The sequence below is a fragment of the Mustela erminea genome, chromosome 8 (assembly GCF_009829155.1).
Source record: "Mustela erminea isolate mMusErm1 chromosome 8, mMusErm1.Pri, whole genome shotgun sequence".
NCBI lineage: Eukaryota > Metazoa > Chordata > Mammalia > Carnivora > Mustelidae > Mustela > Mustela erminea.
Window position 1 is genome coordinate 75,389,113 of NC_045621.1, and position 14,465 is coordinate 75,403,577.

The window sequence follows — 14,465 nt, forward strand, 5'->3', positions numbered from 1 at the left end:
AGTCAGTTAAGCATTGGACTCCTGATTTGGGCTCAGGTCATGATCTTGGGCTTGTAAGATCGAGCCCCATGTTTGGTTCCGCACTGGGCTCCACGCTGAACATGGAGCCTGCTTAAGATTCTCCCACTCCCTCTGACTCTTTCTCTCCCTCTCTAAGAAAGAAAACTAACCAAACAAACAAAAAACACCACTAGAGAAATCTGAACATAGAAATAGAGGTACAGGGGAGAATTTAGTCCCTACCATTAGAATATAAATCCAAGTCAATAAAATAAGCCCACTTGCTGCCTCAGAGGGCTGCAGGGAAATGATGATCAAGCAAGCATTTATTTTGCATCTACTATGTGCTGGGAACTTATACTGTTGCATTTATGAAAGATCTTCAGGGAGGAAACATGGTGGGAAGAAAAGGTGAAGCCCCACAGCTTCTTCAAGACAGTGACAATTTGAGGATATTGCTACCTCTGTCAACTGTGACAGCCTCCTGTCCACCCCACCCCCAGGCCTCTCAACAACTCCCTCCCCACCTGTTGCATTCCTCTCAAGTGACAAATTGCAGAAATAAGGGAAGGTAGAAGGAGAAAGGCTGAAATAAGATTTCAAAGAGAAAAAAGGTGAGACAAGAAAGGAAAAAGTAAAATAAAAATGAAGACCCAGGAGTGACCAAAAAAAGAAAAAGACTGTGTTCGAAAACAAGCCTTTTGCTTATGAGGATACATATTTCTGCACCGAAAATGCATACTCAACCTCGATGACAAAATAGCATGTAATCTAGTCACATGGGAGAAGGGAACTTGCAGTATTGTTCCAAAGCCATTAAAGAAAACATGGCCAGCAGAGGCCTTCTATTTCATATCCTGTTCCTGGTAATCTTTTGAGTCAGAAAAGGTGGAAACAATGTTTAATATTTCTAAACCTATGTGGGTGAAGAGAGCTAGGTTCTGGTTACAGAACCTAAATCACAAGCTCTTTGCATTTAATTGTGGCAAACATGAAAGGTTTTTATTAGGTAGGTTTTTATAAAGGAAAATTCAAATAAGCATTAGGGGATTTTAAACCCCTGATGAGGTAGTTACCTGCTGCATTATTCAGAACACTTGGGACTCAAACTGCTGCCCTTTTGTGTGCCAAGCTGCCACTGACTGATGTAAGGGCCTCAGAATTTCTCCCTTAGGAGGTATAATCAATGAAAATCTTTTACCAACACTAGTCCCTGCTAGGCATCTAAGGGACAAGTTTTCCTAAATATTAACTCACGAGCACAGTAACAGTAGCGCTCATTTTAAGTTACTAAATTTTGCAAATTAATGAGTGACAAGTGGATGGCGTAGGTCAGTAAGACATATTATGCTTAATTTTCATTAAGTGTTAGATTTGCATGTTACACCTCTGCCTGTCTGAACAAAAAGGTGATGAGTGTAGAGGCACCAAACCTCATTAGCCCTCCATGATTATTTTACATTTTTGCATAAAATGAAATGAAACTTTCTGATGTTTTATAATTACTGCAGTGTGTTAGCAAAATTTTATTATGCAATTAAAACATTAGCTACAACAAATATAAATATGTGTATGTGTTCTTAATTAGAACACTTTAATAATTACTGTTCACTTGTGTATAAGTAGTTTACATACGATTAGAAGCACTTAAATTACTATAAAAGTGGGATTTCAGATTTTAAATCTGCTTTTTCTATAAATGGAGATGATTATGTGATGGAAATGTATAGTTGAAGCAGTAAAACTGACACCGAATGGAAGTATAACCTAGTGGCTTTAAGTGCTCCTACCCTGGGTTCAAATCCTAACTCTGCCACCATGATGCCTGCAAAAAGTTGCTTTGCCACTCTGTACCTCAGTTTTCATATTAGTAAAATAGAAATGCCAATTATAATTAAAACACTTCCTAGATTCGTTGTAAAGATTAAATGCACTGATATATCATGGCATTTAGAATGGCACCTGACACATAATTAGCGCTGCATGAGTGAGTGTGATTAATATCATTATTATTGCTTGATTGTCAGAGGAGCTATTATTCTAAATTATCAAGATAGGGGTCTTTAATAAGCTTTCTCAAAAGATCTCAAAGAACTCTTTAGGTAGGCAAAGCAAGCAATCAACAGGACATTTTTTTTTTCTCTTAGAGATGAAAAGTAGAAGACTGCTAAAGCGCCTGCCAGGCTAACAGTAAAGGTCTCAGACTTCCATGCGGATGGCATAATGGAACTATAGTTAAGAGTAGAAGTGGGAGCTGAGGAAGGGCAACTCTTCTTTCCTCCCCTCCCTGAGGAAGTCTTCCACCCCTTCCTCACTCTTCCTCTGGAGGGAGGCCAGTGAGTTAGAGTCCATCCTCATGGGCAAAGGGGAAATGCCGCCACTATGCATTGGGTTCCTCTCACAGCACAAGGAAGTGCCTTGACCTAGAGCCTGTTTTCTTAAAGCAAAACTTTCATTTGCACTATCTTCTCCAGTCCGTGCTGTAGCCAACCATTGTGTGGTAAGAGACTGCTTCGGGCTTTCACGTAAGAAGAAAAAAACTCCCTTGGGCGAGGTGCTCCCACTCAGCTTACCAGAGCATTCGTTGGACTTTGGGACCGGAGCCCAGCTAAAAGAGAAGTCGGTGATAAATTTGCTTCCTTGGGCTATCATTTCTTGCCTGTATCTCTCTGTCCCACCTGGCTGTTGCCTGGGGGTAGGACTTGGACATTCCTGAGTCCCTTTCACCAAGTTCCGCCTAAAAACATCCCAATCCCAACACAATTTCTGACATCTAATGGGGAAACTGAGGCCCATGGAGAAAAACTAACCTACCCAAGATCACATAGTAGTCAGTGGTAGTGCTGTGGCTTGAAGTTAAGTTTCTTAATTCCCAGATATATTTATTAAATATTAGGCATAACAGTTATGATAATATGGACAAAATACAAACAACAGCAAACTCCTAACATCTAGAAATACAATGTTTCAAGTGCACAAGCATACACTCTGCTTTTGTATAGAACTGAGGTCTTAGCCATGCTTTATTCTTTCCAAAGCCTCATTTTCCTAGCCAGATTCCCACTTAGGCAATTACATCCCGCTCATATAAACTGTTTTTATATCTCAATTGGACAGAGCACACTTCCATCTAATTTATCTTGCTCCCCTAATTGGCTTTGCAGGATTGCTGTGTGAGCTTTGAATTGCTGCACTTCCTCTCTGCATTCAGGATGTCCCTAGGGAGCCATTATGTAAATTACTTTTTTCAGTGTGCTAAGTGGTACCCTAGTGCCCTGAAAGAGTTAATTCACCTCAGAGAGGTGAGCAGTTATTCACCCAAGAACCAGGACTGTTAACTGACCCAAAGTGGGGCCTTAACAATCTGGGCATATGGCCAATTAGCCACATGCTGGCTCAGTAGACATTCAGTGGGTAGGTGCTCAACCCTCGTTCATGCCCCATTGGAAATGACTTAACCATGGGGAACACAGAACTTGTTCAAATGAATCCCAAGTCCCCCTGGAAGTAGAAGTTAGAAGTAGTTTTGCCTAAGAACACCTAATTTTTTTTTTTTTAATAAGCAGTTTTGTTGTTGTTGTTGTTGTTTTAAGATTTTATCTGTTTATTTGACAGAGAGAGACACAGCAAGAGAGGAAACACAAGCAGGAGGAGTAGGAGAAGCAGGCTTCCTGCTGAACAGAGAGCCTGAAGAGGGCTCCTTCCCAGGTCCCTGGGATCAGGACCTGAGCCAAAGGCAGAGAGACTTAACCAACTGAGCCACCCAGGTGCCCCGCTAGGAACACCTATTTAGATTAATGCCTGATTTCTAGGGGGGCAGATATGTTTTGTTCACAGATGGTCCTACGAATGCCTGAGAATACAAGTTGGTTCTGCAGGGCCTGTCCCAGACAGGCTATCATATTCCCCAAAGGAATATCTCAGGGGTTCCAACTGAAGGAAAAAATAATTACAGAGGGTATTATTCCCTCTACTGGAACTGTTCAATAGGTGGACCACATATATAATTTTATGTTTCCTGGTATCCATATTAAGAAAGGTTTAAAAAAAAGGTGAAATTAATTTTAATCATATATTCTGTTTAACCCAACATACCTAAAATCTTGTCATTTCAACATGTAGTTAATATCAAAATATTATTGAGATACTATACATTCTTTGTGTTCGTATGAAGTCTTTGGAATATGGTATGTATTTTACAGTTAAAGCACAGCTCATTTGGGTACTAGCCGCATTTCTGGTCATCAGGAATCACATGTGGTTAGTGACTGTCATATTGGACAGCAGAGCTCTAAAAGTTGTCTGACTCGGTCTAGACTTAAAAGAGGGCTATACCTTCCTTCTTTCCACCTGTTTGTTTTGTTTTGTTGCCAGGCAAATTTAAATCCCGTGAGCTTGCTCAATTCATTTTAAGTTTGGTCCAGCTTCTCCAGAATGTTCTGGAGACTTGACCAGTTTCTTTTGTTTGTTTTTAACAAGCATTTGTATTATAGGACATTTGTATACTTTTTGCACCCCAGATTCTTAATGCCTGAAATAGAATGGAACTAGACTGGAAAATGATGGAAATAGAGCTATATATAGCCTTTCCAGAAATACAAAACTAGAAGAGGCAGAGAATTTCTTTCTTTTTTTTTTCCTGTAGGTAGAAGGGAAATGAGAGATACTGGGGAAAATTAACAAAAATGAAGGCCAGTAGTTCCATAAAACGTTAAGAATCTACTAGAAGCTAGGCTCTACAGCACAAAGATGAGCAAACCATAACCATAGCAATTGGAAAGCTCATAGTTTAGCGGAGGAGACCATCCCAAGAGTGATTTGCTATGATAGAGAGAAGTGATCAATGAAAGTAAGAATACTCTGAGCAGACTGTGTGGCATTTCACATCATAGTCTAGGATACAAAGGCACCTTCCTGGAGAAAAAGGAGTAAAACTTGAATGCCCCAAATGAGAATAACTAGAGGTAATAAGAACACACTTGAGACTTAAAGCTTATAAACCATGGTAGGAGCTTTGACTTCTTTATTGTGATGGGAAGCCTCTGGAAGTTTCTTTCTTTTTCTTTTTTTTTTCTTTCTTTCTTTCTTTCTTTCTTTTTCTTCTGTTTTTAAAATATTTTCTTTATTTGAGAGAGAAAAAAAAGTGGTAGGGAGGGGCAAGGGGGAGAGAGAGAGAGAAGCAGACTCCCTGCTGCCAGGGAGCCTGACATGGGGCTCCATCCCAGGACCCGGAGATTTTGACCTGAGCCGCAGGCAGAAGTTTAATGGACTGAGCCATCCAGGCACCCCTCCAGTGGGAGTTTCTAAAGGAGTCACCCTCTTGGGTTTTAGATGGGTTAGATGGATGACTCTGATGGCCCATGGAGAATGGATTCAAGGGATAGAAGAGGGAGCCTAATAGGAGGAGCACTGGGATAGATCAAAGGAGACAAATTAAGGGGCTGATATAAGAGAACAGGGCACTGACCAAGGGACTCACCAAGGAGGAGTCATTATAGACATACGTGAGATAAAATCAGTGGGTCTGGGTGATTGGTTAGATCCAGGAGATAACACTGAAAGCAGTTAAGCAGAGATTTACAGACAAAGTGAATTTAGAGGTCAAGATGGTGAGTTCTGTTTTTGAAGAGAGCCTGAATGTGTCACGTCTTGGCAATACCCCCCAGACTTTGCCAACAGGAGGTTCCTTACACAGGTTTGAAGCTCACATTTGTAGGGAGTAAATAGCACTTATTATTTGCAGATCATTTAATGAGGTCAAGGACTTTACATTTGTAACTTTAGTAGTGGCCAGAATGAACTTACGAGACAAATTAGTATGATTCCTTTTACAGACGTAGAAGATCAAGTGTAAGTGTTATCAGGAGCCAGGATTGAAACTCCAGGTTCCCTGAACCCATGACCTCAAATTGTCCTCAGAATGTTATCCTGTGTCAGCTAGTTATAACCTCATTAAGTAAAATTCATAAGTGAAGATGAGATCACCCAAAATAAAGATGAAAAGAGACCACTCATAATAAATCTGAAAAGTACCTCACTTTTCATAAACACTTAAATATATGAAAATAATGTATTTGTTTACAAATTTACTGCTTAGTTTAAAAGCCTGAAAGAATAGATTGTTCATATATTTTAACTTTATCAATTAAATACATTTCCTTCTAATACTTTTGGTTATAAGAAGATATAATTAATTGTGAATATTATTTCATTTTAAATATCTTACATCCTTTTTCTAACAAATGGTTCCTTTTGTTTTATAATATTTATAATATCTAGAATCTCTTTGTTTTTGCTAATTTATGAAGAAGCTAAATTTTAAGAAGAAAAGAAACTGGTAATACGCAACTAAAAAAGTAAAATAAGACAATTTAAGGCTTGATAACTTCCATAATGTTAAGTGGTCACAGAAGACTGTCAGTCAGCAAACAAACCTCTTCTGCTACCTGTCACCAATCCTTTCACCAGTCTCCCATCACTCTTGCCTTTTCCGTGATAAAAAAACAAATAATTATAAACAATTTATTCAATGTGTAGCTTTCTCGTGAGATAATTATCTATGTCTATTTTCATTTCTGACTGTCCCTATCAGCTTTTTGCTCAGTGTCTCACTTGGTATTGGGTTCTGAAACCTTGTACTTTACCGAGCTCAAGGTCCCCAATCTACCTTCTCAGCCTCCATTTCTATTTTCTGTCCTAGAAGTATGTTTAGCTACTGTTATATGGTTGCTATCTAGATAAATACTGAGATAGCCCTTGGGACCTCAACCCTGTCACTCATCTTCCGAATCGTTGATTATCACCACCTTACACTAATACTACCCTCAACCATTTTAGATATTCTGGCTAGGACCCATTTAACATGATCTTTGGGTGTTGTAATTGGATGACTCTCAAGGTCCAGCTCAGCCTGATTAGCTTCCCTTTTGGCACCAGCCTGCAGCCTGCAATGGAATTCCCAACATAGTTCTTGGTAGAAATGTTCATACTTCCATTATAATTGATTTTGGTGTGTAGGGACTATAATCACACAGTGATATATCTGTTATATAAAAACTTCCTTTTTGCAGGTATTTCAGAAAGTATTTTTGGAGAGGTAAATTTCAGATGACAAAATAAATGAAGCTTTTCTGTTTGCTCAGAAGTCATAAAGAAAAGGGAAAAAAAGGATTAAAATGTGAAATGATGTTAGCAATTCACAGCCAGAATCTCTCCTAAAATTCAACTAAGTTACAGTTAAGTAGTACAAGACTGATAACTCAAGAGGCATGATCGGTTTAATCAGCTAAGCCTTATTTAACACAACTCTCAAGGCTCAGTTTGGCTCTTTCTCTCTTCCTTTAAGTTGTGCCAAATAGTTCCCTCAATAACTCATATCTAGTCTTAAGCAAATTTGGAGCCTTTCTTTTGATGAAGATGGTCAGGTAGCTGCCCAAGTGACATTTTCTGAAAGAGCCCAGATCTAACTAAAATCATCTTGCATGTCAGCCTTCCAATGTATCTGCAACACCACTGAGTAATATTGGGAACAAAAACATATGATTAGCTAATAGAGCTGTGATTCATTTGCATGAGTAACTGCCTTTGTTTACTCCATTATAACCTACTATCTCCATAACCAGAAGTAAATCCTTTCTTTAATTGTTGGAATTAAAAAATATTTATAGATTATTGCCCATACTCTAGGCACTGGGAAGGCACTGACAAAACCCATGGCAACATATACTCTGTCCTCAATAAGTCTATGTTTTCCTGTATACTGATGAGAGGAAGAAGTACTGGATGGTGTATCAGTAATAGACAAGCTAGGTTATGCTACAGAAAAATATATCTCCCAAAGTCACTGGCTTCTGAAAACAATAGTTTATCTTTTATTTTCACTTCATCCCTTTTGTAATTGAGCTGGGACTCTGCTCCACATCTCTTCACTCTGGAATTCAGGTTAATAGAGTAATCACTATCTCAAATATTACTGGTCACTAGAGTCTGGCCAAAAAGCACTCTGAAGGGTCTTACATTAGTAATTCAATGCCTAGGCCTGAAAGAGATACTTCTTGCTTCTACTCCCAGCCTAATAACCAGAACTAGTCATGTGAACTTGCTTAACTTCAAGGAGACAGATAATGCCTGGGAGGCAGGAAGCTGGAATATCTGAAATGCTTTAATGACTTCCAGAGACATGCAAGTTCTGAAGCTGAGGAGGAGATGGGTAGAGGCTCTTCAGTGTGGCACGCTTCTGTAGGCCCCACAGAACAGCACCCCTGGAGCTCAGGCATCCAAGATGAAGACTGAAAGTGCGAGGCACTGGAAAAGGGGATCAAAGAGCAGAGAAAGAAGGAATTCTATTTATTGATTACATATACTGTCTTAGTCACTTTAATTTCATTAAATCGTTTAAACATTTAAATTTAAGGGATTGAAGAAGAAAACAAAGTGTTTAGCCATGAACAAGGAGCTAGAGTATTCCAAAGGTAAACTTGGCTCACTGAATTATCTGATAGATTTTTTTTTTTGAGAGATTTATTTATTTATTTGAGAGAGAGAAAGAGAGGGAGTGGGAGCGGGGAGGGCAAAGGGAGAGAGAGAATCTTAAGCAAACTCCCCACTGAGGGAGGAGCCCGACTCAGGGCTCTATCCTAGGGCCCTCAGATCCAGACCGGAGCTGAAATCAGAAGTTAGATGCTGCCACCCAGGCGCCCCTGAGCTATCTGATTTAACAACATGGTACGTGCAAACTGACAGCTTTGACAATAGCTTCTCCAAGGTTGACCTGAATGGATATACCCAAGATCTAAGGAGAAATGGTTAAAACCTAACTCATTTTGGAAATACCTAGAAGAAAAAAGTTTACTCTGTTTTCAGACCCACAGCTTTAATTCAGAAACATATGAGTGCTTTGTGTGACTCTGTATGGCTTGCCTCCAGCCTTCCTACAGATATCAGTACTTTCTACTTACACTATACAAAATATGAAATATGAAAAAAAGAGGGATACAGCTTGGAATGAAGCCAGCAAGAGCACTAAGTTTTCTTTTTTTCTTCTTTCACTTACTTTCTTCTATACTTGGATTCCTATATTGCTTCTTACCTAGGTCTTTCTTTTTTTAAGACTTCATTTGATTATTTGAGAGAAAAGAAAGAGAAGCAGGAGGAGGGGCAGAAGGAGAGGGAGAAGTAGACTACCCCCTGAGCGGGGAGCCTGATGTGGGCCTGGAGCCCAGGACTCTGGGATCATGACCAGAGCCAAAGGCAGATGCTTAACTAACTAAGCCACCCAGGCATCCCTCCCTAAGTCTTTCTGATACTTCCTTTTCACTAACCCATTCTGTTCGTTCTTCTTCAGATATTGATAGGATAAAGCACATGTGGGTTTCAGCTTATAGTTACAGATCTCTTTATTTGGTGGTGTTGTTTTTTTTAACTTTTCTTAAGCTCTTTTATATGTATTGCCTTATTGTATTTTGGAATTAAAGAATGCAGTAAAAAGCTAAAAGACATGGAAGATGTTATAAAGTGATCTCATTCTGGAGTTAAGAATTGGCATACTAATATTCAGGTAGCTCTAAGAATTTAGAAACCTTTCTCTAAGTGAAGATCTAAATTTCAGCCCAGTTTTTTTGGAGTTGAATATTAAAAACACAGACTTGTGAATTGGACAATTTCACATTGTCACAGGAGTATCACATTGAAAACAAATGAAACTATATCATAGGATCCCTGAAATGAAATGAATATTTTGGAAGATAAAACAGAACTGGTCAGAATGCTGTGAAGTTTGTATTTTTAAAGAAATTTTGGAGATGACATATAATGTCAATACTTGATTATCAGAGATTATCTTGGAGGGGAGGTGGAAATAAAGTATGTTATAGATAATCCAAAAGCACACAAGTTTAGATACATCAACCCTTCACTACCTCAAAGTAGATAAGCTAGTTTACAGATCGGTCAAACACTGGATAAAGCACAACTGGCATCTGGGAAGATCTCATTTTCCAGTGAGGCTAAACAATTACATATTTTATGAAATTGGGAGTTGTAGGACAGCCCTCCTAAGTGCAGGAACTAAGGAGCCAAACTTTGGGGAGGGCTGCTAAGAGAGTATGACCAAGTGTGATTGCAGGACCCCAGGCCTGGAATCCTGTCCTCTAACCCCTGGGGAACTGATCATCAGGACTAATTCCCCAGGGCTTTATTATATGCCTCTGTAGGGAAACTGATCTAATCCCAAATCTCTGCTGTACCTTAACCATCTCCACCTGGAAACAGGCTAATCCATAAACCCATTACTCCATAAACCACTTAATCCACATTCAATAAACAGGAATTATTAATAGTATGTGCCCCAGGTGTGTGCTCATTCTAATAATAATTAAAAAGAAAAGGAGCAGTTTTCTATAACTTAAGGCCTGGAAATTATATTTAGGATATAATAAAAAACATTTCTTGGTCCTCATCTTTTAATCCAAATGTAAAAATTCAAATAGTATTAAACAGCATTCCTACTAAATGATTTATATACTCCCAAAATTTGAAGTTTTAAGCCTCGTGAAACTAGTGATTATATCCCATATGAACAGATATTTACCTTAAATGGATGTTTTATCATTATCACTAATTGACTCAAATAACGTATTGAGAACCTACTGTGCATCAAGCCAAAAAGCATCTACTAGTGAAGAATATGATGGGTTATGGCTTTATAATAAGAGACCTGTATTCTTTTTTTTTCTTACTTTTAATTTTCTTACTTTTTATTTTGAACTCGTTTTAAACTTACAGAAAAGTTACATGGGTAACATTAGATTTTTCTAATGTAAACATTTTACATAACTATAGCACAATTACCCAAGCCAGAAAATTCGCTTTGGTACAATCGCACTAACCGTACACCTTTGTGAATTTCACCAGTTTTTAAACAAATATCCTTTCTGTGTGTACGTTGCAAGAACCTATCCAGGATCTCACATTGCATTTACTTCTTTATTATAATCATTGTTATTACTTTCACCTTTATTTCTCTGGAATACAAGTATCCAAAAAAAAAAAACAAGCAACACGAACAATGACAAAGGAAAGCTGGATCTTTTTTTAAAAAGATAAATTTGACATGTAGTATTGTATAATTTTAGTAGTATTATTTATTGTATAAATAGTAAATTTATTGTATAAATTTAGTAGTATTGTATAAATTTAAGATGTAGAGTGTTACCTTTATACATTATAATATGGTTCCTGTTATTTATGTTTTGGTATGCAGCACATTACATACTTACAATATGATTGTCTATATTCAGTATACCATACATTAGATTTCTGTGGCTTGTTTAGTACTTGTTATAAATTTGTACCCTTAAATACCATCAATCTTATTCCCTCACCCAACCATTCCTTGGAAACCACCATTTTATTCTGTTTTATTTTGTTCTGTTTTATTTACAGGTTTGGCTTTTTTAGATTCCACATGTACATGACATCATACAGTATTTGTCTTTAACTTATCTCATTAATATAATGTTCAAAGCCAATTTAGGTGTCACAAATGGCAGGATATTCTCCTTTCTCATGGCTGAATAACATCCCATTGTGTATATACTCTACATAATATCCATAAGTAGAGTTGTTAGATCATATGGTAGATCTATTTTGAATTTTTAGAGGAAGCTCCATATTGTTTTCCATAGAAATTGGACTAATTTACATTCCCACAACAACGTATGTGGATTTCCTTTTTACTACATCTTCACCAGCACCTGTTGCCTCTTGTCTTCTTGATAATAGCCATTCTAACAGGTGTGAGATGATAGTTAATTGTGATTTTGATTTGCATTTCCCTTTAGATTAAGGATATTGAGCATCTTGTCATGTGCCTGTTGGCCATTTTGATGTTTTCTTTGGGAAAATGTCTATTCTGTTTTTCTGCCCATTTTAAGTTTTTTAGTCTTCTAATTTTTTTTAAAAGTTTTATTTATTTATTTAACGGGTGTGGGAGAACACAAGCAGGGGGAGCAGCAGGCAGAGGGGAGAGGGAGAAGCAGACTCCTCACTGAGCAGAGAGCTGAGGTGCAGCTCAATCCCAGGACCCTGGGATCGTGACTTGAGCCAAAAGCAGATGCCTAACTAACTGAGCCACCCAGATGCCCTTTTCTGTCCATTTTTTAATCATCATTTTTGTCATTAGGTTATATAAATTCTTTATATATTTTGGATTTAACCCCTTATCCAATATATGTTTGGACCATAGGCTATCTTTTAGTTCTGTTGTTTCTTTTGCTATGCAGAGGCCTTTGAGCTTCATGCAGTCCTATTTGTTGATTTTTGCTTTTGTTGTTCGTACTTTTGGTGTCATTTCCAAAAAAATCATTGCCAAGACCAAATCAATGAGTGCCTTCCCTAAATATTCTTCTGGGGTTTTATGGTATTAGGTCTTATGTTGAAGTCTCTGCTCCATTTGAAGTTAATTTTTGTGACTGGTGTAAGACAGGAGTCCAATTTCACTGATTTACATGGATTTTTCCAGTTTTCCCAGCACCATTAGTTGAAAAGCTTATCCTTTCCCCATTGGATGTTTTTTGGCTCTTATCTAGGATTAATTGACCATATATGCTGGGATTTAACTTTGGACTCTATTCTATTTTATTAATATATGCATCTATTTTTGTGCTGGTACCATACTGTTTTTATTACTATGACTTTTGTAGTATAGTTTGAAATCCAGAAGGGTGATTCCTCCAGCTTTGTTCTCTTTTCTCAGGATTGCTTGGCTATTCAAGGTCTTTTGTGGTTCTACACAAATGTTATGATTGAAGAAACCTATATTCTTAATTCTAAGTACTGAGGACATTACAACCAAAAACTGACAAGTACATGTACTGGGCAAATGTGACTTAAAAAAAAAAAAAATTAAAGCACTACAGGTGTACTTAATCAAAGGTATATTTTTTAAAACAAAGAACATGTTGTAAAAGCAGATTTTATAATAAAGGGAAATTCAATAAGTATGTCAAAACTTCAAAATTATTGAAAATTATTGAAAGAACTTTTCTATTTATGACAAAACAGTCAACTAGTTAGTAGTATTAGCCCTAGTTAGTAATATTAGTTAGTAGTATTAGTATTAGAAACAAATTAAAAAAAAAAAAAAGAAACTGACATTTTCAGTTTCCTTTCAGGCTGACTCTTCTCTCCTATTATCTAACTCAAGATATCCCCCTTGGGATATCCTAACCTAGAATGTGTGTTGACAAAAACTATGGCCTATGAGTCCAATCCATACCTCAAACAAGGAATGGCCTTTACATTTCTAAAAGATTACACTTTTAAAAGATTAATAAAGACTGTAAAAACAAAGACTCTATAACAGAGGCTGTATATGACTCACAGAGTCTAAAATATTTACCAGCTTGCCCATTGCAGACAAAATTCACTGACTCTTTGTCCAGAATATTCTTAAACACTTCCATCTTCTTTACTCCTCAAATCCAAATTAGTGTCTACTTCTTAATATCTCTGACACAAATCTTCTTTCCACCATTCCTCTTGATAGCTGTTCTAGTTTATGAATCCCTTGCCTCTTGCCTAATGTGCCTCTCTGCCTCTAATCTTCCCCTTCCCCAAGAATTCACTAGAATGTCTCCAGCAAAAGTCTTTTAAAGAGCAAAAGTCATATGAGTCTGGGTGGTGCAGTTGATTGAACATCCAACTCTTGATTTAAGCTCAGCTCTGATCTCAGTGTTGTGGAATCGAGCCCCAGGTTGGGCTACACGCTCTGCATGGGGTCTGCTTGGGACTCTTTCTCCCTCTTCTTCTGCTCATCCCCCACTGTGCTCACTTGCTTTCTCTCTCTTTCTCTTTCTATAGGATAAATAAATAAATCTTAAAAAAAAATAGTGAAGTCAACACATCTTTCTCAGTGAATCTTTTCTTGACATCCCAAGACCTTCACATCATATGGGCTTGCTTCTAATTCCCGCTCTTCTGTCTATACCACACACTTCCCTCTGCAGGGGATTTATTTGCAGGTTAGCCTCCCTGATAACCTGGGAGTCCCTTGAGGGTAGATACAGACACAACACATGTCATACACAAGATGGGCTGAAGACTAAGTGAGTGAATGAGTTTAATACAGCATTTTCTGAGTGTTGATTTTAACAAGGTAGAAAAAATTTCTAGGATATCTTTGGAAGAGAAGTGGCGATAGGTATGAGCTATCAAGAAAATGTTTGGCAAAGAACAGCAAGACTAGGAGAACTAAAAACCAACTTCAAATCTGCTTTTCATGCTAATGTCTCCTTTCATGAATGCATTTGAATACATAAAATTTTTTAAATGTTTAAATTATGCACAAGACTAAGCTGTGTACTTTATGTGTTTTCCCAGTTATTTTCATTTTATAAAGTTGGCATATGTGTGAATATAGAACTGAAAATTGACAGCATGTGTGCATTTTTTTGTGTGTAGCGAAC